This window comes from Equus asinus, chromosome 20 (assembly GCF_041296235.1).
Source record: "Equus asinus isolate D_3611 breed Donkey chromosome 20, EquAss-T2T_v2, whole genome shotgun sequence".
In the NCBI taxonomy this organism is placed as follows: domain Eukaryota; kingdom Metazoa; phylum Chordata; class Mammalia; order Perissodactyla; family Equidae; genus Equus; species Equus asinus.
In genome coordinates, this window is record NC_091809.1 from 28,644,661 (window position 1) to 28,672,514 (window position 27,854).

The 27,854-nt window shown below is 37.3% G+C and overlaps 1 pseudogene; it reads left to right on the forward strand.

Moving 5' to 3' along the window:
- Positions 1-8,052: 8,052 nt before the first annotated feature.
- On the forward strand, positions 8,053-8,980 carry LOC106846911 (olfactory receptor 7A17-like; annotated as a pseudogene).
- The last annotated feature ends 18,874 nt before the right edge of the window (positions 8,981-27,854 follow it).

Genomic DNA, 27,854 nt, shown 5'->3' on the forward strand with positions numbered 1-27,854 from the left:
TTTTTCTTCATTGAGAATGACATTAGCTATGGGTTTGTCATATACGGCCTTTATTATGTTGAGGTACTTTCCTTCTACACCTATTTAATTGAGAGTTTTTATCCTAAATGGATGTTGGATCTTATCAAATGTTTTCTCTGCATCTGTTGAGAGAGGCATGTGGTTTTTATTCCTCACTTTGTTACTGTGGTGTATCACATTGATTGATTTGCAGATGTTGAACCATCACTGAATGGCTGACATAAATCCCACTTGATCATGGTGTATAATCTTTTGAGTGTATTGTGATAGATTTGCTAGTATTTTGTTGAGGATTTTTGCATCTATGTCCATCAGCGATATTGGCCTGTAATTTTCCTCCTTTTTGTTGTCTTTGTCTGGCTTTGGTATCAAGGTGATGTTGGCCTTGTAAAATGTACTAAGAAGTGTTATGTCTTCTTCAATTTTTGGAATAGTTTGCTAATGAATAGCATTTCATGTCTTAATGCTTCAAAGGCCTCAAAGTCAGAACCACAGTACATTTCTACAATAAAAATTTCTCTCTACCAGAAGATGGAGCTGTATACCTTTAAATTAACTTTGTGTTTTCTGTTTAAGGTGGTATCTTAATAGAAAACTTCTTTACAGTAGGGAAGATAAATGAATGAATGGAGAGGCTTGAACTCACTTCCTTCAAAGAAAGTGGTATTGGATAAAAGTCTATACTAGAGTCCATTTGCTGCCATAACAAATCCCCACACTAGTGGCTCAAAACAAACAAATGTCTACCCTAAAGTTATGGAGGTCAGAAGCTTGAAGTGGGTCTCATTGGATAAAATAAAGAAGTCTGCAGACTGGGCTCTTTTTGGAAGCTCCAGGGGAGAATGCGTTTTCTTTCCTATTCCAGTTCCTAGGGGCCAACTGCATTCCTTAGCTATGGCTCATCCTCCTTCTTCATTCCAACAGCATAGCATCTTCAGATATCTCTGGGACTCCAATTCTACTTCCACCTTTAGGGGGCCATTGTGATTGCACTAGTCATAACTGGATAATCCATTCTAATCCCTTATTTTCAGGTAAAGGATTAGTGATTTTATTCCATCTTCTACCTTAATTCTCCTTGCTGACTAAGCTACCATATCCAAATTCTTAGACTTAGGATATGCACATATTTTGGAGGCCCTAATTCTGCCTAATACAAATGTATATTCAGATGTATATTGTTTTATGTCATTCTAGAGTCCTTACATTTTAAAAAATGAACACAGGATTTCTCACAGCTTCTAGAGTGAATGAAAGCTTTTCTTTCAAAAATTCATGCAAAAAAGACTCTTGGTGGAGAAGACCTGAATCTACCTACACCTGACTCTAACAAACACCACAGTCTTGCTATTCAGTGGGATCCACAGTCCAGGACCTGCAGCATCTTTCCCACCCCAGAGGTTGTTAATAATGCAAGTCCCTGAGCCTACTGGAGATCTGATGGATTGGAATTTGCATTTGAACTTAAAACCTTGGTGATTCGTATGCACTATTAAGTTAGCGAACTGCTGGTGTAAAGTAGGTTTACTTACCTTTCCACTATTGGCTCTGTGGGCTGGATGATCATTTGTACTGTGCACTGCCCTGTGGATGACAGGGGTTGAGCAGCATCCTTTCATACATTTCAAATGTACCCACGGGCAAAATCATCTCTTGTTGAGAACCACTGACCTGAAGTTTGAGAACTGGAAGGATCCTGACAGAATTTCAATCAAGACTCCATCATTTCTCATGGTTTATGAGTTTGAGAAGAATGTTAAATCCCTCTGAGCCCCATTTCTATGATGGAGAATGGAGTTCATAAAATCACTACTTCATAAATGGAACTTTTGTAAAGATTAAATTAGACAATCCCTCAATGCGCTAAGATACATTATGGTGCATAAAATCTAAATTTATCATTATATTTAAAAAGAATTTTATACTGAGTGACTAAATGACATATGAGAATTTATGATGTAAGAATGAAATTCCTGATTGCTTTAGTAAAATTGTCATGAAATCAAGGAGTTTGGTGTCCTAGGTTTTTCTGGGGAGTTTTTTGCCTCAGGATACAATATTTATTTATTTATTTATCTATTCATTCACTCATTTTTGTTTATTTTATTGAAGTCACATTGGTTAACACAGGAGAAAGTAGTTGGGGGAAAGGAAAAGGGGTAAAGGGGCATGTGTGTATGGTAATGGAAGAAAACTAGCCTTTGGGTGTAAACATAATGTCGTCTATGCAGAAGTAAGAGTATAATGATGTACAAGTTTGTATATTACAGGAACAAAGTTACCCCCCTACTTCAGAGGAGAATCAAAATTTTCTAGAGACATCAGGATTATTTTCCCACCAGACAAGTCAATGCTTTAGAGATCTAAAGGCTAGTAGACACATTTCTCAGTATTAGACTTTTGAGAAAACTAAAACTCAGAGTTGTGGTGAGGTGCTTGGAGGTTTAGACATGGAAGCAGGGGGGTTAATGGAGAAATAGTAATAAAAACTGAATTGACCTGGCATATAATGAAGTCTCCTATGATCAGAGATTCATCAAGAATTAAATTGGATTCTGTCCAGACCAGTGTCCCATAGGGAAATCAGGTACTTAGAGGTTGGAGTAACAGGAGGAAATGTGACTAATGAGCAGACATAGGGAGCTACAAATATCTCCTCTGCTGCAGTGCCCCAGGGTGTGCAACCTTGGGCTGGACAGGACAAGGTGGTTTCTTTTGGCTTCCTAAGTCTGCCTGGGGCATAGAAAGCTTGACTCCTTCCTGCTCTCTTGTCAGGGGACAGAGCTTCAGTCTTCAACATCAACCATCCAGGGAGGAATTCAGACTTCCACACAGAGACCTGCCTCTCAGGGACTCCCGGTGAGTCTGAGAGCCCAGTATGTATTTCAGGAAAGGGCCAGAGAGAATCAGAGCTTGCTTGGTGTTTGCTTGCTTGATTGCTAAATTAATGTATTTATTTTTGATGCTAAAAAGAGAAGTGAACATTGAACCTGGCAAAGCAAGCGTCATTTTTGACCCTTAAATGAGAGTAGAGCATAAGCCTGAGGGTCTTCTTAATTAAGGGGAGCAAGGAAGTAGAGAATTAGCTGTGGGCAGATATACAGTGAAATGTGTGTTTATCTTTTAATTTTAAGATCGGGCATGTTGATGAGATGTGTTTCCATATTGATTGATGTGTTTCCATATTGATGAGGAAGATCCAGACCAAGGAATGCTTGCAGACACGTCCTTGCAGCAGCAGTAAGTGAGACGTACATTTCACAGTATCTTCTCTCAGTCTGGGTATTCACATAAAAACATTAATAGGTAAAAGGAGTATGCTGATGAGCATTACTTTACAATTGTTTTATTACTTGTGAGGATGTATATTTTCGTGGGTCAGTTAGCCATTTGCTTTCTCTATTGCAAATTGTCTCTTTGAGTCCTTTGCTCTGGTAAAGTTGGGTCAGGGTGTTTCATTCCTCATTTTGATTGCATTATTTCAAGCAAAAAATTGCTTTTGTTACCAACTGGTTGTTGTCATTTAGTCATTTTCTGTATGTATAGATGTATTTGTGGAAAATGTATGAGAGTTTATGAATCTTATGTGGTCAATTCTGTCAGTCATATTGTATTTTCTTCATTGCTCTTTTATTTTTTATTTTTTACTGAAATAACTGAGCTGTCATTTTACTTCATTTGAATCTTTGTTTTAAACAAAAATAGCAGTGAAAGTACTGCATCCTTAGGGAAAATAAATCACATTTTGAGGAGTCAATCTTATTGTACTTGTATTTGTTTTCATGCATGTTTTTATTTTTTTGAAATTTTTATTGAGGTATGATTAATATACATCACATTAATTTCATTAGTAAAAGGTAATGATTCAAAATTTTTGTATATTGAAAAATGGTAACCACAGTAGGTCTAGTTAACTTCCATCGCCATACATAGTTACAAAATTGCTTCTTCTTGGGATGAGACATTTTAAGATCTACTTTTAAATATGCAATACTACATTATTAACTCTAGTCAACATGATGTACATTACATCCAAAGAGATATTTATTTTATAACTCGAAGTTTGGGGGCCATGAAATGTGTGAAGGGATTAAAGCTTACAAATTTCTGGTAGTAAATCACACTTTATACATATTTCTGACTGGTTTTCATATCTCTGTAATTCATTATTTTTCTTTAGGCATTTGGGATTAGATCTATTTCTAAAACTCACATCAACCCAGGCCTTTGAAAGGCATTTATAATTATATATTTTTACCAAATGACTAAAGATAGACTACATCTTCCATAAACATATTTTAATTCAAACATCTTTATCTCAAATGAAATTATAACTTAGTAGCTTCATCCCAGCTGGTTTATGATCCTCTTTTGGCTCTTCAGAGAGGCTCTCCTGATGGTTCCAGCTAAGTCCCCTTGTCACTGGCTTTTCTTGTGTCCAGCTGGCTTCTCTCCTGTCACCTCTCACAAGTCGCCATTCTGTAGTTATTATCTCAGAGAGAGCTGGCAAAATGCTCACGAGCACTGACTCTGGAACCAGGCAGCCTGAGCCCAAACTGCAATTCTACCACTTCCTGGCTGTGTGCCCTTGGGGAAGTACATGAGTATGCATGTGAGCGTAAGGCAAAAACAGAAGGTTTATTTGAATACATGAATATAATCCTATGCACATCATAAATGGTTTTTATATTTTAGAGCAGTCTTTTTGTTTTATCTCATTTCCCTTTATCCTTTTTACTCAATAATACCTTGCAGATTTACTTCTGACCGACTAGTGTAATAATGATGTATTATTTCAATGGCTGAGCAATAGTGCATGGTATGACTGTGCTGCTCATACTTTTGTAGGTCTTTCATATTCTTTATCATTATGTTACTATCACATCGAAGCTACAAAAGTATTTTGGAAATAAGTTTAAATTGTGGTTCTAAACAAGCGTGATTTTGTCCTCCAGGGGCCATTGAGCAATGTTTGGAGACATTACCAACTGTCACACTGGGGAGTGTGGGTGGAGGCCAAGGATGCCCTAAACACCCTACAGCACACAGGACAGACCCCACCACGGAGAATAATCTGGCTCAGAATGTCAATAGTGCTGAGATTGAGCAACCCTGAATATGAATATCCATACTTTTGTGAAAGAATATCTGTACTTTTAATATTTATAAGTGTCTTCAGATTGTTTCCCCAACGTTGTAACACTTTACAGTTCTGTCAGAACAAAAAGAGTAGCTCATTGCTATCTGTTTAAAAGTTTCAACCCCAATCAATGTGATAACCCTTTCATATTTTTCCAGGCTAATAGATATGAAAAATATTTTTTTGCTCTTTTCTAAATAATTACTGAGTTTGGTCAAATATTTACAAATTTGATCACCACACTGATTTGCTTATTATTATTATACATCCATATATTATATGCATGATGTTCCACAGTTAGCCTTTCAAATGATTTTTAAAAATAATTGTGTCTCAACTGACTTTTAGGGGATGTTTTGGCCATAAAAATATTTTACTTTTATTTAGTTAAATATATCTATCTCCTTACTTCTCAGATTGTTGCCTTAATTAGAATGATTTGACCCACCTGTAGATTTTAAGATGTACTTTTCTAGGTGTTCATTTGAAAAGTCTCGATTGCTCTTAGAGTTAGTGGGTAATCCCTCTGACTTTTGTAATATGACTCAGTGAAGATCAGTTTTACTTTCTCCAAGGTCAATAACCATTTTTCCAGATTTATTTAACAATCCAATCTTTCCTCATATGTTGAAATACAGCCCTACCATGTAGTTATACACTGAAACCTAATCTGTGACTCCTTCAACAAATAATAACTGAGCATCTGCTATGTGCTATAATTTCTAGAAACACTATATATTATATTCTTTTATATCTATGCCTTTTCCAATTTAATTTTTGATCCATGTTGATATTAAATTGTTGCTATTTTGTACCTTGGTTTAGTTAGTTTTTGATGTTCCACTCAATTTTCTTTAATACACTTGCTTTGAAACCATTCTACTTAAGCTGGCTTCATTCCCTTTGCCATTGTTGATATTTCATAACTTCACATTTACTTAAATTTGTTCTTAAGTGCACATATATTAATATACGCTTATGAACATACAAAGGTGAACAAAACGTGTGCAGGTCTGCTTCTTTGGACCTTGCATTACATAGGTGAAGTCGGAGTGCAAGGAAATAAATGTATGTGACATACTGTGCTCAGGGGTAAATCATACGAACAAAGTTATTCAGTATAAAAGGATGGAATTGTCATAGCAAGTGTGAGATTTTGTAGAGCATGGTCTGGGGAGGCCTTTGCTTGTTTTAAAATGACCATAACCAAGAGTAGAGTGTGCACACTGGATTTGTCAAAAAAGGGATGAAACCCAAAGTACAGGAAAAATGAAGAAAAGACGCCATGTAAGAGAAGTGAGAAAGAGGCTTGCCTCATCTGCTACCCAAGCATGTAGAAACAAATTGGTCAAATAAATACAGAATAAGCAAAGCAAAAACAAGCCTCCTACTGCTTGATATTTAAAATATCCAGATTTTGTTGTATTTTTTGTAATATTTCCTTTTGTGAATTATTGGACTACTTTCTTCAGTCAGTTTTCACTTGAGATATTCAATCTTTGAGGCAAATCATAAATTTATCACTACTTTTGTCTTTTGGACAAATATATTTTTCTCTTTTACTATTTTTCTTGGCATCAAGGGGATGCAATTAGTGTTGGAATGCCACCAGAAGCCAATGAAGGTTTTTCTTCCTCACTGTCTCTCAGTGACCGCCTGAGCTTATTAGATCCTTTTTCTCCCTCACGTCCATTTCATTCCTCTCTCACTCTATTTTTATTGAACAGATTGTTTACATATCTTTAAATACAGTGCAGAAAAGATGAAAAAACCAAGATGGAACCCCAACTTTATTTGCCCATGAGAATCTTCCCATAGGAATATCTGGATACCATTTCTAAATTCCTTAGGGAAAAGGCATTTTTTCTGGGCACTTGAGTCGTATCTACTCATGGCCTAAATGGTGAAGGAGATAGTGAGAAGGAGATAAACGTATTACAGATGAGAAGCCATGGTGTGCTGTGTTGTGTGTGTCTGTGTGTGAGCCTGGTGAACTGAGAGCGGTCCTCAGATCAGTGGCACCTGGTCTCATATATTCTATGACAACTCTTCCAGGGGCCATTACTCAGTCAAGAGAAAGTACTCAGGAGGCGATACTTTTTAATTCATGAGACACCTTGGCAATAAGATCAATAAAGTGCAAGGTTTACAGAGCGTGGACAAGGCAATCCTTGTGTCTTGAAGTTTTAACAGTGGCAGGGAGTCCACATATTTCTCAACATTCTCTGACACCATCTCATCACTCTCCCACTTGCTCATTCCCCTCAACACTGGCTCATTGGAATCTAGATTCTCTAAACAACCATCTGCCTCTGGGCTTTTGCACTGGCTGTCTCTACTACAAGGCACATACTTCCCCAGATGACCTTGTGTCTCCTACCCACTCTTCTTTCAGGAGTCTGCTAAAATGTCACCTCACTTGCAGGTCTTGTCTGAACTCCCAACAAAAAATATTACCCCATCTATTTTCCCCTTTCTATGTGCTTTCCTTTTCATCATAGTATCTGGCACCATTGAATATGTTATATTATTATTCTTATTTGGTTATATTCTCTCCATCATTAGATTAGGGACTATTGTTCTTCAGCATTGTATTCTCTGAGAAGTGCTTGGAACATAGTCTATATTCAGAATATATCCTTCAAATGTGTGAAAAATACTCAGTAAAACAGTGGCGAACATTTTGCCTGAGGAACAGGTTGACAGTGGAAAAGGAATTCCTAATGAGAAATAGAGCTAGAGATGCCCTAATGGAGACCAGACAATACAAAAACTATTGCAATTAATTTTTTATTCTAAAATATATGTAGCATTTATGATAGGGCACTACTGTCTGCTTGTGTGAAAATGAGTTATTTATGTTTTCTATTTCCTGTAGTCACCTCCAACACATGGAACCAAGGAATGGCACATGTTTGTCAGAATTTTTTTCTTCTGGGACTTTCAGAAAAACCAGAACTGCAGCCCCTCATGTTTTGGCTTTTCCTCTCCATGTACCTAATCACTGTATTTGGAAACCTTATCATCATTCTGGCCACCATCTCAGACTCCCACCTCCACACACCGATGTACTTCTTCCTTTCCAATCTATCCTTTGTAGATATCTGTTTCACTTCTACCACCATCCCAAAGATGCCGCTGAACATCCAGACACAAAGCAAAGTCATAACCTAAGAAGACTGCATCATCCAGATGTATTTTTTTGTACTCTTTGGAGGACTGGATGACTTTCTTCTTACCATCATGGCCTATGACTGCTTTATGGCCATCTGCCACCCCCTGCACTACGTGGTCCTCATGAACTCCCAGTTCTGTGGACTGCTGGTCCTGGTGTCCCTGATCATGAGTGCCCTGAATTCCTTGTTACAGAGCTTAATGGTTTTGTGACAGCCTTTCTACAAAGTGGAAATCCCTCACTTTTTCTGTGAACTCAAACAGATGGTCCAACTTGCCTTTTGTGACAACTTTCTCAATGACATAGTGATGTATTTTGGAGCTGGGCTGCTGGGTGGTGGTTCCTTCGCTGGTGTCATTTACTCGCACTCTAAGATAGTTTTCTCCCTACGCAGAATCTCATCAGCTCAAGGGAAGTATAAAGCATTTTCCACCTGTGCATCTCACCGCTCAGTTGTCTCCCTATTTTATTGTACATCTCTTGGAGTGTACCTTAGCTTTGCTGCTACCCACGGTTCACACTCAAAAGCAAGGGCATCGGTGATGTATGCCATGGTCACACCCATGCTGAACCCCTTCATCTACAGTCTGAGAAATAAAGACATAAACAAGGCCCTGAAAAGACTCTTTGGGATTAAGCTATAAAAGAGGATAGTGTCCTAGGGCTGAAGAAGTGTCCACGATTTCAGGGCTCAAGCCTTGAAGTCAGAAATTGTAAGTGTTTGATCAGATTGTGGAATTAGAACCTGACTTCTGAAGTTATCATTTCTTTGACTTCAACTTCTATGCACATTTAAGTAATTCATTTTTTAAATATTTCTGCTCTGAGATATAGATGACTGTCTCCTTTGTCCAATTTCCCATTTTCCCAAAGTTTCTCCCAGCCTTGGATCAGGAATGCTTTGAAATGTACTTTTTGTGGAACATATATTTGTTTAGAATAATTTGTTCTCAAATGACATATCTCATCCCAAGTAATGTGTCTTGTTTTACTGAAAGTATAGTCATGAGTAGGATTACTTATATTGATAAAATTATACTCGACAACCAAGTTCATCTAATCTAAAAATGGAGGAAAATCTGAGGTGACAGTTTTTCACTTCTGTGTCTATCATTTGTTTGTGTATCACTACCTCAACTACTTTTCTTGAGAATACAAACTTAAATGTACTTGTGTGATTTTAATGAGTAAATGGGTTTTATTCATTAGGATTTTTTTTTAAATTTAAGATAGCTTTGGTTTACAACATTTTACAGATTTCAGATGTACGTCATTGTATTTCGACTTCTGTATAGACTGCATCATTTTCACCACCAAAAGCCTAGTTTCCATCCACCACCATAGAAATGTCCCCTTTATGCATTTTGCCCTTCACCACCCTATTCCCCTTTTGTATCCACTAGTCTGTTCTCTGTAACTATGTGTTTGTTTGTTGTTTTATCTTCCACATGTGAGTGAAATCGTATAGTATTTGTCTTTCTCCATCTGACATATTTTCTTCAGCATAATATATTCCAGTTCTGTCCATGTTGTCACAAATAGCATGATTTTGACATTTTTTAATGGCTAAGCAGGATTCCATTGTATTTATACACCACATATTCTTTATCCATTCATCCATTGATGGGTACATGAGTTGCTTCCACATCTTGCCTGTTGTGAATAATGCTGTGATGAATATCGGGGTGCATAAATCTCTTTGAAGTGTTGATTTCATATTCTGTGTATAAATACCCAGTAGTGGAACAGCAGGACCACATGGTATTTCTGTCTTTTAAGTTTTTGATAAATCTCCATGCTGTTTCCCATAGTGGCTGCACCAGTTTGCATTCCCACCAGCAGTGTATGAGGGTTCCCTTTCCTCCACATTTTCTCCAACATTTATTTCTTATCTTGTTAAATATAGCCATTCTGATGAGTTTGAGGTGATATCTCATTGTAGCTTTGATTTGTATTTCTCTAATAACTAGTGGTGCTGAACATGTTTTCATGTGCCTGTTGGCCATTTGTATATCTTCTTTGGAAAAATGTTTGCCTATATCCTCTGCCTATTTTTTGACTGTTGTTCACTTTTTTTGTCATATGAATTCTTTATACATCTTGGAAATTAACCTCTTAATGGATATATGATTGGCAAATATTTTCTCCCAGTAAGTTGATTACCTTTTCATTTTGTTGATTGTTTCCTTTGCCTTTTAAAAAGCTTTTTCCAGAAGCTTTTTAATCTCATATATCCCCATTTGTTTATTTTTTTTCTTTTGTTTCCCTTACCTGAGTAGACATGGTATTAGGAAAGATATTGCTAAGACCAATGCAAAAGAGTGTACTACCTATATTTTCTTCTAGGAGTTTTATGGTTTCAGGTCTTATATTCAAGCCTCTAATCCATTTTGAGTTGACTTTTGTGTGTGGTATAATATCGTAGTCTACTTTCATTCTTTTGCACATAGCTGTCCAGTCTTCCCAACACCATTTATTGAAGACACTTTCCTTTCTCCATTTGTGTTCTTGGTTCCCTTGTCAAACATTACCTGTCCATAGATGTGTGGGTTTATTACTGGGCTCTCAATTCTGTTCCATTGATCTGTGTGTTTTTTTTTTTCTGCCAGTACCATGCTGTTTTTATTACTATAGCTTTGTAGTATAATTTTAATTTAAGGAGTGTGATATCTCTAACTTTATTCTTTTTTCTCAAGATTGTTTTGGCTATTCATAGTCTGTAGTTGTTCCACATAAGTTTTAGGATTTGTTGTTCTATTTCCTTGAGGAATGTCATTGAGATTGGATCAAATCTGTGGATTCCTTTAGGTAATATGAACATTTTAACTATTTTATTCTTCAAATCCATAAGCATGGAATATCTTTACATTTATTTATGTCTTCCTTGATTTTTTTCAATAATGTTATATAGTTGTCAGTGCATAGGTCTTTCACTTCCTTGGTTAAATTTATTCCTAGGTATTTTATTCTTTTTGGTGTGATTATAAATGGGATTATATTCTTGACTGCTCTTTCTGATAGTTCATTGTTAGTGTCTAGAAATGCAACTGATTTTTCCATGTTCATTTTGTATCCTGTAACATTTTTGCATTTGTTGATTATTTCTAACAGTTTTTTGATGGATTCCTTTATGTGATTTTTAGTCTTCATTTTGTTATTGTGGTGTATCACATTGATTGATTTGCAGATGTTGAACCATCCCTGCATCCCTTGAATAAATCCCACTTGGTCATGGTGTATGATCCTTTCAGTGCATTTTTGTATTGGATTTGCTAGTATTTTACTGAGGATTTTTAATTTATGTTTATCACCAGTACTGGCCTGTAATTTTCTTTTTTTGTGTGTTGTCCTTTGTTGGCTTCAGGATCTGGGTAATGTTTGCCTTGTAAAATGAGTTAGGAAGCATCTTGTCCTCTTAATTTTTCAGAATGATTTGAGTAGCAGAGAATTAAACCTTTGAATGTTTGGTAGAATTCACCAGAGAAACCATCTGGTCCTGGAATTTTGTTTTTTGGGAGAGTTTGATTACTGTTTTCATCTCTTTGTTTGTGATTGGTCTATTCAGATTCTCTATGTCTTCTTGACTCAGTTTTGGGAGGTTTCATCATTCTAAGAACTTATCCATTTCTTCTTAGTTATCTAGTTCATTGGCATACAGCTTTTCATAGTATTCTCTTATTATCCTTTGTATTTCTGTGGTGTCTGTTGTAGTTTCTCCTCTTTCCTTTCTGATATTATTTCCTTGAGTCTTCACTATCTTTTTCTTAGTGAGTCTGGCTGTGGGTTTGTCAATTTTATCTTCTCAAAGAACCAGCTCTTAGTTTCATTGACCTTTTCTATTGTTTTTTTAAGTATCTATTTAGTTTATTTCTCCTCTGATTTTTATTATTCCCTTCCTTCTAATAACTCAGAGCTTTGCTTGTTCTTCTTTTTGTACTTTTAGGTATAGGGTAAGCTTGTTTATTTGAGATTCTTCTTGTTTCTTGAGGTATGCCTTTATTTCTATAAATTTCACTCTTCTTACCACTTTCTCTGCATTCCATAAGTTTTGGTATGTTGTGTTTTCATTTTCGTTTGTCTCCATGTATTTTTTGATTTTTCCTTTGGTTTCTTCATTGATCCATCAGTTGTTCAGTAGCATTTTGCTTAGTCTCCACATATTTGTGAATTTGCCAGCTTTTTTCTTTCTAGTTTCTTTCTATTCTCTTTTCTAGTTTATTTCCAGTTTCCTAGCATTGTTGTCAGAAAAGATTCTTGACGTGATTTTGATCTTCTTAAATTATTGAGGCTTGCTTTGTTTCATAACGTGTAGTCTATCTTTGAGAATATTCTATTTGAACTTGAAAATGTGTATTCTGCTGTTTTGGGATGGGACATTCTCTATATATCTATTAAGTCTATCTAGTCTAGTGTGTTACTTAAGTCCCCTGTTTCCTTCTTTGCTTTTTGTCTTAATCTGTCAATTGAAGTAAGTGGATTTTTAAGGTCTCCTACTATTATTGTGTTTCTGTCAGTTTATCCCTTTAGATCTCTTAATAGTTGCTGTATATTCTTTGGTGCTTAAGTGTTTGGTGCATATCTCTTCATAAGTGTTATGTCGTTTTGCTGGAATGTCCCTTGTGTTATTAAATAATGCCCATCTTTGTCTCTAGCCATCTTTTTTATCTTGACATCTGCTTTGTCTAAGTATGGCTGCACCCAATTACTTCTGCTTGCCATTTACCTGAAGTATCATCTTCCATCCCTTTACTCTGAGTCTATGTTTGTCTTTAGAGCTGAGGTGTGTTTCCTGGAGGCAGCACATTGTTGGATCTTGTTTTTTAATCCATCCAGCCACTCTGAGTCTTTGAATAAGTAAATTCAATCCATTTGCATTTAGAGTAGTTATTTATAGGGGCTTAATACTGCCATTTTATCTTTTTTCCCCTTTTGTTCTATATTTCCATTGTCTCTTTTACCTTGTATTTTTGTCTGCCATTTCAGTTTGGTGGTTTTCTCTTTATTTATGATTAGTGACTTTGCTCTGATTTTTAGTTTTGTGGTCACTATGAGGTTTATACAAATGATAAATGAACAAAGTTCACAAAACTTAGCTAGACAAACCAAGATAAAAGACCAATGACTTGGGATGACATCAGCATCATGGCAGGGTGAGTCATTCCCTTTGTCTCTCCTCACTAAGTTACAGCCAATCAGACATCCAGTGACCAACAAATCACATCAGACCCTGCACAGCACAGCAGAACACCTGAGTGATCCATGCATCTATGCATCCAAAGGTAGGTGGACTGGACCTCTGGGAGGGAGTGGAACTAGGGGACCAGTCCCCTCCATCTCCCCCAGCAGTGGCTATACAAAGCATGGATCCTTACACCGGCATGCTGGCCAGTGACCACAGGAAGCAAGAGCAAACATGACACTCTTGGCTAGGCCAATGCTGTCCTCCAGTGGTGGCAGGTTGGGCACACATTCTGAGGCTTCAGGACACAGAGCAGAACTGGTGAACTGACCCCCTTCAACTGGCAGTGTGCTGGTCTTTACAGTAGTGAGGACAGCACCCAAGGTGTGAATTTCCACAGTGGGGCAGGGAAACCTGAGCCAAGGTTTTAGAGCAGACCACCAGAGTGCTTGCCAGTGCCAGTGACCAGAGGCTGTGGCCACTGCCCATCCCAGTGGTGATGGGTTGCCCCACCAAAGAGATTGAAGCTATAGAAAAGCAACAAAAAGAAATCCTGGAGATGAACACAATTAATGAGATAAAAAATAATGTAGAAAGCATAAAAATAGAGCATACCTCATTTTTTTTTTTTTTTAAGATTGGCGCCTGGGCTAACAACTGTTGCCCATCTTCATTTTTTCTTTTTAAGGATTGGCACCTGGGCTAACAACTGTTGCCAATCTTTTATTTTTTTCTGCTTTATCTCCCCAATGCCCCCCCCCCATACATAGTTGTATATCTTAGTTGCATGTCCTTCTAGTTGTGGGGTGTGGGACACCAGCTCAACATGGCCTGATGAGTGGTGCCATGTCCATGCCCAGGATCTGAACCCTGGGCCACCACAGTGGAGTGCGTGAACTTAGCCACTCGGCCACGGAGCTGGCCCTAAAAATAGAGGAGACCTTATGGAAGATAGAATCAATAAGCTGAAAGATAGAAACCTAGAAATGATCCAGGTGGAGGAGGAGAGAGAACTAAGATCTTTTTTTTAAATGAAGAATTTCTTTGAGAATTATCCAACTCAATTAGGAAAGTAACATAATGATTATAGATATCCCAGAGGAAGAAGTGAGGGAGAAAGGAGCAGAGAACTTGTTCAAAGAAATGATACCTGAGAACTTTCCAAACCTAGGGAAGGAACTGCACATGAAAGTACATGAAGCCAGTAGAACTTGAATTACGTCAATGCAAACAGGCATCTCCAAGGCACATAATATTGTAACTGTGAAAAGTCAATGACAGAATGGACATCAAGATGGCAGTGTAGGCAGACACTGAACTCATCTCCTCCCATGAACACAGCCAGGTTACAACTGCTTTTGGAAAAATTACCCTGGAGAGAAAACTGAAAACTGGATAAAAAGAACTGCCATAACAAGGGACAGTCCTCACTAAGGTGGAAAAGGCTGAAATTCCTTCTGGAGAGAAAAAATGCCACCTGCAGGAGCAGTGGAGCTTCTCAGCCAGCCAGGCAGGAGCCACCCTAAGGTACACAGCCTTCCCTGGAGAAGTGACATCCTGAGTGGGGGCCTGATACTGCTATAAGCAACCTTCAGACTCAGCACAACTGAGACAAGGGTCTTACTCTCCAGCTTCTAACTACAGCAGGGAATACCCCCAGAAAAGCTATCGGGTGAAAGCCAAAAAGACCTGGGTCTTAAAGGGCCCATGCACAAACTCACCTGTCTCAGCAAACTAAAATGACCAGAAAGAAGATGGACAGTCCTTTGGTGAAAAGAGACTCACTTGGAAGGCTCTGGGGGCATCTTGCTGAGAGAAGAGAACTCTCCAGAGACTGAGACATTGGTGGTGGTCATTATTGTCAACTAGTTGAGGTGTGCTGAGCTGACACAGACCCTGGCAAATGCCATTGAAGTTCTTTCCCTGGCCTGTTAACCCAGAGGGCTGCCACACCCACAAGACTGCACATTTAATCAAGTTCATCCAGGGCAGGCAGCCTGCCCTAGGGAATGGCTCCAACCAACAGCAAGCTCTCAGGTTACTTGGGTTGCATTGACTGGGTGCCTTGATCTGCTACAGGCAGTTGAGTGTGTCTGCCTATTTGGGGCAGGGCCTGTGTGAGGACCATGTGAACTGTGTGGGGCATTAGTGGAGAGGTGGGGCCCTCTGCAGTGGGCTGTTGGGGTATGCTCCAAGGGGTTGGGAAGTGTGCACGGACCAAGACTTTGTAGATGGTTTGTGTGCTCCTGTGGGAGGTGAGGCTTATCAGGGACAGAAGACCTGTGCTTCACAAATAGCCATTATAAGGATCAACCCCACCTCCCCAAAGCTGAAACAATTGAGTGCTCCCATGCCTAAGGCCAGCCTCACTCAGCTGCACTCCTAAGACAACTGACAACAGCCTTGTAGACCTGAGGCCTATAGTAACTGTAAGCCCCTGAGTCTAGCAACCAACTACACTGGGTAACAACCCAATTAACAGAAAAACTGTAACAGGAGTGTGCTGTTAGATCTTGTAGCCTATGGTGCTGAGGCTCCCCAAACCTTATGTACAAACAGCTGGCCAGGGAAGGAAAGACTAGGCTCCCTGTGTACCTGAATTAAGAGCAACCCTGCCACAACAGAAGGACACAAGCAGCCCAAAAAGGGGTCACTCCTGGGTCATTTGGACTAGTGAAGAGATGGAAGCACACTGCTGGGCCTCAAAATGCATCTCATGCATAAGGCCACTTCTCCAAGATCTGGAGACATAGCCTACTCACCTAATACATAGATATAAGCATAGAGAAAGAGGCATAAAGAGAAGACAAAGGAATACATTCCAAACAAGGGAACAAGGCAATACCCCAGAAAAAGGACTAAATGAAACAGAAATAAGCAACCTGCCCACTTACAACCTGCTCACAGATATTGGGAGAAGACTGGAAGAACACAGTGAGCTCAACAAAAAATAACTAGAAAATATAAAAAAGAACTAATCAGAAATGAAGAATACAATACTGGAAATAAAAAGTTGACTAGGAAGACTCAATAGCAGAGTAGAGGATAGAGAAGAATGGATCAGCGAGCTAGATGAAAGACTAGAGGAAATCAACCAAGCTGAACAGATAAAAGAAAAAAGAATTAGACAGAATGAGAACAGTCTAATGGAAGTCTCGGACAATATCAAGCATACTAACATTCGTACTATAGGTGTCCCAGAAGGAGAAGAGAGAGACAAAGGGGCAGAAAATCCATTTGAAGAAATAATAGCTGAAAATTTTCCTAACCTAAGGAAGGAAACAGACATCCAAGTACGGGAAGCACAGAGAGCTCCAAACAGGATAATACCAAAGAGGCCCCCAGCAAGATACATTATAATTAAAATGTCCCAGAATAAAGATAAAGAGAGAATCCTCAAAGCAGCAAGAGAAAGGCAACAAGTGACATACAAAGGAAAGTCCATAAGGCTGTCTGGGGACTTCTCAGCCGAAACCCTACAGGTGAGAAGAGAATGGCATGACATATGTAAAGTGCTAAAAGGAAAAAGACACAGCCAAGAATACTATATGCATCAAGGTTATTATTTAGAATGGAAGGAGAGATAAAGAGCTTCCAAAACAAGCAAAAATTAAAGGAGTTTATAACCAAGAAACCAGTTCTGCAAGAAATGCTGAAGGGACTTAAGTGGGAAAGTGATGACCACAAATAGGAATAAAAAAAATTTATCAACCTCCCCCCAAAACAGGCAATAAAATCAATGGTAAAGGTAAAAATAAGGTAAAGTAGCAGATCATGCACCTGTGAAGATAATATGAAGATTAAAAGACAAAAGTACTAAAATGACCCATTTCAATGATAAGAGGGTAATGGATAGACACACACAAAACAAGAGATTAGATATGATTTCAAAAACATAAAATGTAGGAGGCGAGTAAAATAGTAGAGCTTTTATAAAGAGATCAAGCTAAACAGTCTATCAACTCAATATAGACTGCTATACACATACAATATTATATAGGATCCTCATGGTAATCACAAATCATAAACCTACAATAAGTAAGCAAATAAGTAAGACAAAAGAAATCAAATATATTACTAAAGAAAGCCATCAAACCACAAGGGAAGAGAGCAAGAGAAAAAGAGAGGAGCAGAGAAGAGCTACTAAAACATCCAGAAACAAAAGTAACAAAATGGCAATAAATACATATTTATCAATAGTTAGTTTAAAGATCAATGGGCTAAATGCTCCAATCAAAAGGCATAGGGTGGCCAACTGGATAAAAAAAATCAAGGCATATATATATGCTGCATACAAGAGACACATTTCAGATCTAAAAACACTCACAAACTGAAAGTGAAAAGATGGGAAAAAATATTCCATGCAAAGCGTAAAGAAGAGAAAGCAGGGGTAGCAATACTTATATCATATGAAATATACTTTAAAACAAAAACTGTAACAAGAGAGAGACAAAGACAGGCACTACATAATGATAAAGGGAACAATCCTATGAGAAAATATAACACTTGTAAATATCTATGCACACCTCATAGAAGCAACTAAATATATAAAGCAATTATTAACAGACGTAAAAGAAGAAATAGATTGTAACACAATAATAGTAGGGGACTTTAACACTCCACTTACACCATTGGATAGACCATCCAAACAGAAGATCAATACAGAAATGCTGGCCATAAATGACACATTTGACCAGATGGACTTTGTAGATAAATATAGAACATTCCATCCAAAAACTACAGAATACACATTCTTTTCAAATGCACATAGAACATTCTCCAGGATTGATCACATATTAGGCCACAAAACAAATCTCAATAAATGTAAGGAGATCAGAATAATACCATGCACCTTTTCTGACCACCAAGGTATGAAACTAGAAATCAACTACAGGAAGAAAATCAGAAAAGCCACAAAAATGTGGAGATTAAACAAAATGCTGCTGAACAATGATTGGGCCAATGAAGAAATCAAAGGATAAAAATGTAAAAATTCCTGGAGACAAATGGAAATGAATATACAACATGCCAAAATCTATGGGATACAGCAAAAGTGGTTCTAAGAGGGAAGTTTATAGCAATTCTGGCCTACCTCAAAAAAAAAACCAAGGAAAATCCCAAATCAACATTCTAAAAGCACATCTAAACGTACCAGGAAAAGAAGAAGAAACAAAGCCCAAAATCAGCAGAAGGAAGGAAATAATAAAAATCAGAGCAGAAATAAACTAAATAGAGACTAAAAAAATAGAAAAAATTAGTGAAACCAAGAGCTTGTTCTTTGAGAAGATAAACAAAATTGACAAATTCTTAGCTAGACTCACCAAAAAAATAAGAGAGAAGGCTCCCATAAATGAAATCAGAAGTGAAAAATAAGAAATCACAACAGATATCTCAGAAATACAAATGATAATAAGAGAATGCTATGAAAAGCTATATGCCAACAAATAGGATATTCTAGAAGAAATGGGTAAATTCTTAGAAACATACAACTTTCCAAAACTGGACCAAAGAGAAGTAGAGAATTTGAGTAGACCAATCACCTGTATGGAGATCAAAACAGCAATGAAAAACCTCTCAGAAAATAGAAGTCCAGGACCAGATGGCTTCCCTGGTGAATTCTACCAAACATTCAAAGAAGACTTAATACACATACTTCCCAAACTCTTCCAAAAAAGTGAAGAGGAGAGGAGGCTTCCTAACTCATTCTAAGAAGCCAACATTATCCTGATACCAAAACCAGACAAGGACAACATAAAAAAATAAAATCGCAAGCCAATATCACTGATGAATATCGATGTAAAAATCCTCAATAAAATACTAGCAAATTGAATACAACAATACATTAAAAGGACCATACACCATGATCAAGTGGGGTTTATTCCATGGATGCAGGTATCGTGAACATCCAGAAATCTATCAACGTGGTACACCACATTAACACAATGAAGAATAAAAATCGCATGATCATCTCAAGTGATGCAGAGAAAGCATTTGATAAGATACAGCATCCATTTATGATAAAAACTCTAAATAAAATGGAGATAGACGGAAAATACCTCAACATATTAAAGGCCATATATTACAAACCCACAGCAAATATCATTCTCAATGGAGAAAAACTGAAAGCTATCCCTCTAAGAACAGGAACCAGACAAGGATGCCCACTGTCACCACTCTTACTTAACATAGTATTGGAAGTCCCAGCCAGAACCTTTAGGCAAGAAAAAGAAATAAAAGGGATCCATATTGGAAAAGATTAAGTGAAACTGGTACTCTTTGTAGATGACATGATTTTATATATAGAAAACCCTAAAGAATCCACTGAAAAACTTTTGGAAACAATAAATGAATACAGTGAAGTCACGGGATACAAAATCAATGTACAAAAATCGGTTGCGTTTCTATACACCAACAACAAAGCAGCAGAAAGAGAAATTAAAAATACAATCCCATTTACAATTGCAGCAAAAAGAATAAAATACCTTGAAATAAATTTAACCAAAGAGGCAAAATATCTGTACACCGAATCCTATAAAACATTGTTGAAAGAAATCGAAGAAGCTACAAAGAAATGGAAAGATATTCCGTGCTCCTGGAGTGGAAGAATTAACATCGTGAATATGTAAATACTTCCAAAAGCAATCTACAGATTCAACGCAATACCTACCAAATTCCAACAACATCTTTTACAGAAATAGAACAAAGAATCCTAAAATTTCTATAGAACAACAAAAGACCCTGAATAGACAAAGGATTCCTGAGAAAAAGGAACAAAGCTGGAGGTGTCACACTCCCTGATTTCATATTATACTACAAAGCTATAGTAACCAAAACAGCATAGGACTGGCACAAAAAGAGACACACAGATCAATGGAACAGAATTGAGAGCCCAGAAATAAACCCACACATTTATGGACACCTAACATTCGACAAGGGAGCCAAGAGCATACAATGGAGAAAGGAGAGTCTCTTCAGTAAATGGTGTTGGGAAAATTCAACAGCAACGTGTAAAAGAATGAAAGTAGACCATTCCCCACACCATGCACAAAAATCAACTCAAAATGGATTAAAGAGTTGAAAGTAAGACCTGAAACCATGAAGCTTCTAGAAAAAAACATAGGTAGTATGCTCTTTGTCATTGGTCTTAGCAGCATATTTTCAAGTACCATGTCTGACTGGTCAAGGGAAACAAAAGAAAAATCAACAAATGGGACTACATCAAACTAAAAAGCTTCTGCATAGAAAAGGAAACCATCAACAAAATGAAAAGACAACCTAACAATTGGGAGCAGATTTTTGCAAACCATATATCAGATAAGGGGTTAATATTAAAAATATATAAAGAATCCATACAGCTCAACAACAAAAAACCCAAAAATCCAATTTAAAATGGGCAATAAATCTGAACAGAGATTTCTCCAAAGAAGATATACGGATGGCCAACAGGCATATGAAAAGATGCTCGATATCTTTAGCTATCAGGGAAATGCAAATCAAAACGACAAAGAGGTATCAACTCACTGTGGTGAGAATGGCTATAATTAACAAGACAGGAAACAAGTGTTGGAGAGGATGTGGAGAGATGGGAACTCTTGTACGCTGCTCGTGGGAGTGCAAACTGGTGCAGCCACTATGGAAAGCAGTATGGAGTATCCTTAGGAAATTAAGAATAGATCTACTATATGATCCAGCTATTCCTCTGCTGGGTATTTATCCAAAGAACTTGATAACACAAAGGCATAAATATACTTGCACCACTATGTTCATTACAGCATTATACACAACAGCCAAGACTTGGAGGCAACCTAGGTACCCATCAAGGGATGAATGGTTAAAGAAGATGTGTCATATATACACAATGGAATACTACTCAGCCATAAAAATGATGAAATCTGGCCATTTGTGACAACGTAGATGGTCCTTGAGGATATTATGCTGAGTGAAATAAGTGAGAGGGAGAAAGTCAAATATATGATCTCACTCATAAGTAGAAGGTAAAAACAATGACAAACAAACATATAGCAACGGAGATTGGATTGGTGATTACCATGGGGTGGGGACAAAAGGCATGATTAGGCTCATATGTGAGGGGATGTACTATAATTAGTTTTTGGGTGGTGAACATGATGCAATCTACACAGAATTTGAAATATATTGCAATATACATCCGAAAGCTATATAATGTTATAATCAAATGTTACTGCAATTAAAAAAAGAAAAACAGAATAAAGAATTTACTTTGTATTATTTCTTAAATAAAAAATATATTTAAAAAATCCATTATCTCATCTGATAGCTACATAGCTAGATCCTGGCCCAAAACAGACAAAAGTGAAAGCAGCTAGAACACCAAGTCTAGGATTATGAGTGCTTTAATAATATATTTTTGAGATTCCTTTAATAATATATTCCAAATTATGTAGCAAGAGACAACTGTAAATCAGAGATTTCAAGTGGGAGAGATTTTCCCCCAGGGGGCATTTGGAAATATCTGAAAGAGTATTGATGGGCACCATGACAAGATAGTGGAAAAGAATACTGTTGCCATCTAGAGGGCTGAGGCTGGGGATGCTGCTATACAACCTACAATGCACAGGAAAGTCCTTCACACAAGAAATTATGGAGCCCAAAATGGGAAAAGTGCCACAATTGAGAAAGGTGCCCTAAACAATTGTTTCCTCAATAACTGTTGTATAGATTTCATTCAGGTCAAGCTGCTGGAGAGTGTTGCTCAAGTCTTCTGTAGCCTTACTGGTTTTCTCTTTATTTGTTCTATCACTTATTGAGTGCTGTTAAGTCCCCAGTTGAATTATGTTTTTACCTTTCTTACCTCTCAGTTTTTATTTCACATATTTTGGAGTGCCTTTGTCAGCTGTACATGAATTTATAATTGCTAAATTTACTGATTGTTTTCTGTTATAATTATTAAATGCCCCTCTTTGTTTCTGATGGCATTTTTTTTTGTCTTAAAGTCTATTTTTTTCTAACATGAATAGAACCATTGAAGATTGAACCAGGCAGCTCAAAATTCTTTCAAATTCATACAGGACAGTGAAAGTCCCTCAACCTTCTGCTCTCAAACTTACATACTAGCCCCTCAAGGTGGTCAGCACAAGGGGGACCTTCTGTTTAAAAAGATGCATTGAGTTTAATGCAATTGTTCTTTAGGATTTAAATACCACTACAATTTTTGCTTTAAAATTAGTTCTTTAGTAGGATACTATTTGCAGTGGATCCTATCAATGCTCTTTCCAAGACCCGTCTCTGGTTTGCTCTCAAACATTAGCATGCATCAGGGTTACCTGGAGGGCTTGTTAAAACACAGATTGCTAGGTTAACCCCAGAGCTTCTAGTTCAGTTGGTCTAATGTAGAACCAAAGAATTTGCATTTCCAGCCAGTTTACAAGTTAACTAGATGCTCCTTGTCCAGGATTGTTCTTTCATAACCATATTTTCATATGTTCCCTTCATATTTGTACACAGCACCTGCTGCGTTTTCCCTCTCAACAGCCTATGCTGACTGGCATCTCTGAGGGAGAACTGCTTCAGGCTTCCTGAAGCTGCTTTGCCTGCACTTCACGTGAGCCTTTAGTTAAAGGGAATTTACATTCCACAGGGAGCAGCCCTTAGCCAATGACCGATATGCACATGGGAGTTTAGATACTCAAGCTCATTTGCTGCTCATTAGAACAATTCTGAGGTTTGATCCACTGTGCTCCAAAACTCCCCCATGGGATTTAACCGATGTTCCTATCATGGGACTTAGACACTACACCCTTGCTTGGCTGGTTTCCTTTCCAGGTCTCACTTTCCACTCAATCCAGTAAATTTCTTGGGAACAATTCCTAATAAGTCACATTTACACAAATCAGTGACTTACTGTCTCTTTTTTTTGGAGATCCAACATAAGACTATTAAAATTTCTATACACTACATTATTTGCATAATTTGACAGAAAACAATGCCCTTTTAATAATAAATGTATTTTGAAAGATCAAAATTGTTTGACATTCACCAATCTTTCTCAGCTTGTGGTGTCTTACTGGAGTACTTCCAGCACTTTTTCCTATTGCAAAAAGGGCTTAGAAGTTTAAAAATAAAACGTTAAAAAAATTAAATTCTGAAGAATTCTTTAGGATATATACTCAGGCCTAATTTGCTCCTAGCCACAAAATCCTGAGTCCTTTTTATTCTAGAGAAGAATGCCAAATTAATAGATGTGGATGTCAGGAGATATGAACCTGGCTTCATGATAGAAACACTAGCTGAATTACTTGTGGAAATTCATTACTTCCCTCTTTAGGTGTGACTTTTCTCATTGGCAAAATGATAGGCTTGTTCTAGGTATATTGTTTTAATTTTCTGTTTTACAGAATCATTTTGTTCACAAATGAATTCTTAATACTATTATTAATAATAATAACAATGATAAATACAGCTATTCTGGTAGAATGAGGTGGTAGGCTCAAAGCTTTTCCCAATTGTTCTTCTTCTTCTTCTTTTTTTTATTGGCACCTGGGCTAACAACTGTTGCCAATCTTTTATTTTTTTCTGCTTTATCTCCCCAACCCCCCCCATACATAGTTGTATATCTTAGTTGCAGGTCCTTCTAGTTGTGGGATGTGGGACACCACCTCAATGTGGACTGACGAGTGGTGCCATGTCCGCGCCCAGGATCAGAACCCTGGGCCACAGTAGCAGAGCACGTGAACTTAACCACTTGGCCACGGAGCAGGGCCCCAATTGTTCTTCTTAACACGTTTTCCACACATCTTTCTTCAGGTCACTCAGCAGCACTTGAGTTACCTCCACAAAATCAGATTACTATTCAGAGCATTGTCTGAAAACTGTGAGACTAAATACAATCTACCATCCCCTGCAGCCAAGTAATTGTCTGATTTTCACTTTCTTGTAGGCATCCCAGGAGCTCTGCTTTGCCAAAGGAGGTCTCTCTCACAAATACTTTTCCTGACCCATGCCTGAAGCACCTCCATTCCTTATACCCATTAGGTCCACTTGGACCTCAAGTTGAAAACAATTTTATTCACTGCAGTAGCACTGAGGAGAATCTAAGGTCCACCAGGGCTTCCACTGCACTTTAATTTGTAAAATCTAACACTGAAAAGGAAATGCTGTCTTTTGAAAATTTGAGATCTGAATGGCTAATATTGCTTGGAATATGCTTATTCTTTTCCAAATGTTAAGAAGTAAATCTTTTGTTTAAGAATGCTGCTAGAGAAAACATGAAATTTTGAAAATTTTTTCATTTAAAATTGGATCTCATATGTTATTGAAAGGAGATTAATTTTAATGATGTGCTTGGGGATCCTCGTTTTTCATTATCAAAATTTATCATAATTTGTTTTAATTTATTCCACAATATGAAGAAGTTTCTAAATAGAAATACTAACATATTAACTTTATTTGTAGAGGCTCAACCCCCGAGTTCTCACGGATCATTCTTTACTGACAACTCAGGAGAGAATGTGGGATAAATGAGTCCCGATGTTAGTTTCTCATTAGAGATGCCACGCAACCTTCTTTCACATTCTCCTTGGCTTCCAAATGAGGATGGAGGGAGAAAAAAAGATACTCCCAAACTCACTCTACCCAAATGAAAAACACAATGCCAAGGAACATTTTCCATTGGAGGATTTTAGACAGCACTGTGGATATATTAAGCTACATGTGAGTTCATTCTGATATCACCCACTCTGTTCCAGTCCTGCAGGATTCCTTCTAGACTTAATGTCATGCTAATCTGTAGAGTCCCTCTCCCACAGTGAGAATCCTGAATCCTTCCACTTAAAAACCATTTAATTATTTGTTCAGCTCCAACATACATGTACCACAATTTCAGAATTGTTAACTAGAACCCCCATGAGAAACAAATTTACAAACTAGAATACAGAGTTTATATACAGTTCCTTTTGTCTATAGTTTCACAGTTTCTAATCAAAACACCATTGTCCAAAGTTATTTAAGTCAGTTAAGCCTTCAATGTGATGATATCATACATTTTTAATACAGTTAGATGCATTTATCATAGTATGTATTACTGTCTCGCATTTGCTGACAGTCTGGTTAATTTTCATTAGTTTACATATAAAATTTGTTCTTTGTGATGTACAGTTCTATGCATTTATGACAAAGACATAGAGTCAAGTAACCAACACCTCACTAAAATACAGATCAGTTTCTTCACCCTACAGATTTCCCTATGTGTTGTCTGATCAAATACTCTCTTGAACTTTGACCAACTACACTGGATTATTTTCCCTAATGATTAAGAAATGAGAAGATAAAACATTCACTGAGAAGAGCTTTTCAAAAAATATATAAATGTAATGTTGAAATAGCATTCTAAAAAAATCCTAACAAATTGTAGTTAATAACTTCTCTTCATTGTCATTTGAATGTGATTTAATTATTTATATGCATAAATATATATATGTAGACGATTTATTCTTAGTTATTGTTCCAACATCCCAATACCAGGTACCAAGTCATGGCATTTTACAGCAAGACATAAACAAGAATAAGACATTTTACCATCTGTTTTATGTATGTTTGCCAGCTTAAAAGAAAATTAAGTACTTCATATTCATAGAATAATTATTTCATGTTTCAAACATAGTTCATGCCTATACATATATTCTGATTAATTCTGACACAAAGTGACCATGTCAGGCTGTGATCTCTAAGGAATTGCTGTTTCACCCTCTTTAGTGATGCAGATATGTTCATGTATCACTTACAATGTTAGATACTGACACTACCTCTTCATTATACTGAAGCCCAGAGGTACAACTGGAAATTTATTTCACAGGAAACTAAGTGGCAAATATTATATTCAAAGCCAGTATATGAAACAGACAAGTCTACTCCTGTTTTCCCACAAAACATATTCACAATACTTCGTTTATCTGTTATCAAATTCAGAGTCCCTGGGGATGTAAGCTTCTCCCTGCTTTGCACTCCAGGATTTGTACCAAATATCTTACTGATCCTCTCACTTACATCTTTTAAGGTCACTATGTCTAAGCTCATTTGTGTTTTTCACCTCTTGTCTGTTTGATACCTCTAGGATATTTATCTGTGGTATCTGGTGTATCCTAAGTTAAATGCTGGCCTCCATAAATTACTGGGAAGACAATAGGAAACGCTCTATATGGAAGAAAAGGAAATAATTTCACAAGTCCTTTTCCTCCCCCTATATGAACAAAGCCTTTTGCAGCGTAGAGGATTATTTAATTTCCACTGAGATGCTGTCTTTATCATCAAGAGCTACCATAACAAAATTCACAAGTGAGTGGCTTACACAAAAGAAATGCATCCTTTTACAGTTCTGGAGGCTGGGAAGTCCAAGATGAATGCTCTGGCCAATTTGGTTCCTGGTGGGAGCTCTTCCTTGGCTTGTAGGCAGCCACTATCTCACTGTGTTCACACGAGCTCTTCTTTTTCAGTGTGTGGGTATAGAGAGAGAGATTGAACTCTAGTGTCTCTTCTTATAAGGGCACTAATTTCATCAGGAGGGCCCCATCTTCATGGCCTCGTCTGAACTTTATTTCCTCCCAAAGGCTTCATCTCCAACTACCATCATGTTGGGGGTTAGGATTTCAACATATGAACTTTGGTGGTGATTGGAAATACAATTCAGTTCACAGTGGATGCAGTGTTCCCTTATAAATATTAAAGCCATGTTCTTTCTGCACATCCTTGCTATGGCCAGATTGGCTAAGAAATCAATTTAGAAGAGTGCTCTTTAGACCAGACCACTGAAGAAATTAAGTAACAACAGATAGAGACAACCTGGAAGAGGAAAAAAATACTTCATGAGCATTTCAAAGAGTAAGCCAAAGAGAGAGTGTTATGTCTTAAAATGTTTGGGATAGGTTCCTGGGAGAGTTAGATATTCAGTTCTTTGAAATATATGTCATAGGAAAGTTGACAAGGCAATTCTTACTTTTCTTTCCAAGATTAATGCAAACCCTGTCACTAAGCAACACAGCAAGATGAACAATTAACACCATAAATAAATCATAGCATTTCAAAAATTAGGGAACTTTAAGGGAATAATGTCATACTAAAGAAAGAGCTGTAGATGTGTGGTTCTTCAAAACCAGAGAATAGAGTTAATTGATCTCCAGCTTGCCTTGGGATTCATATGGGGTGTGGACTGTAATTGATTTTATAATCTTAGTTGCATCATATTCCTAAGTAAGATCCCTTCGGACAGAGTCATTGAAAAACACTCTGCAGTTTGTTGCTGCCCAAACCCACTTGGAGAAGAAATATAAACTACTCAGTTAGTTTCGAAGACTGTGTTTAAAACTTGG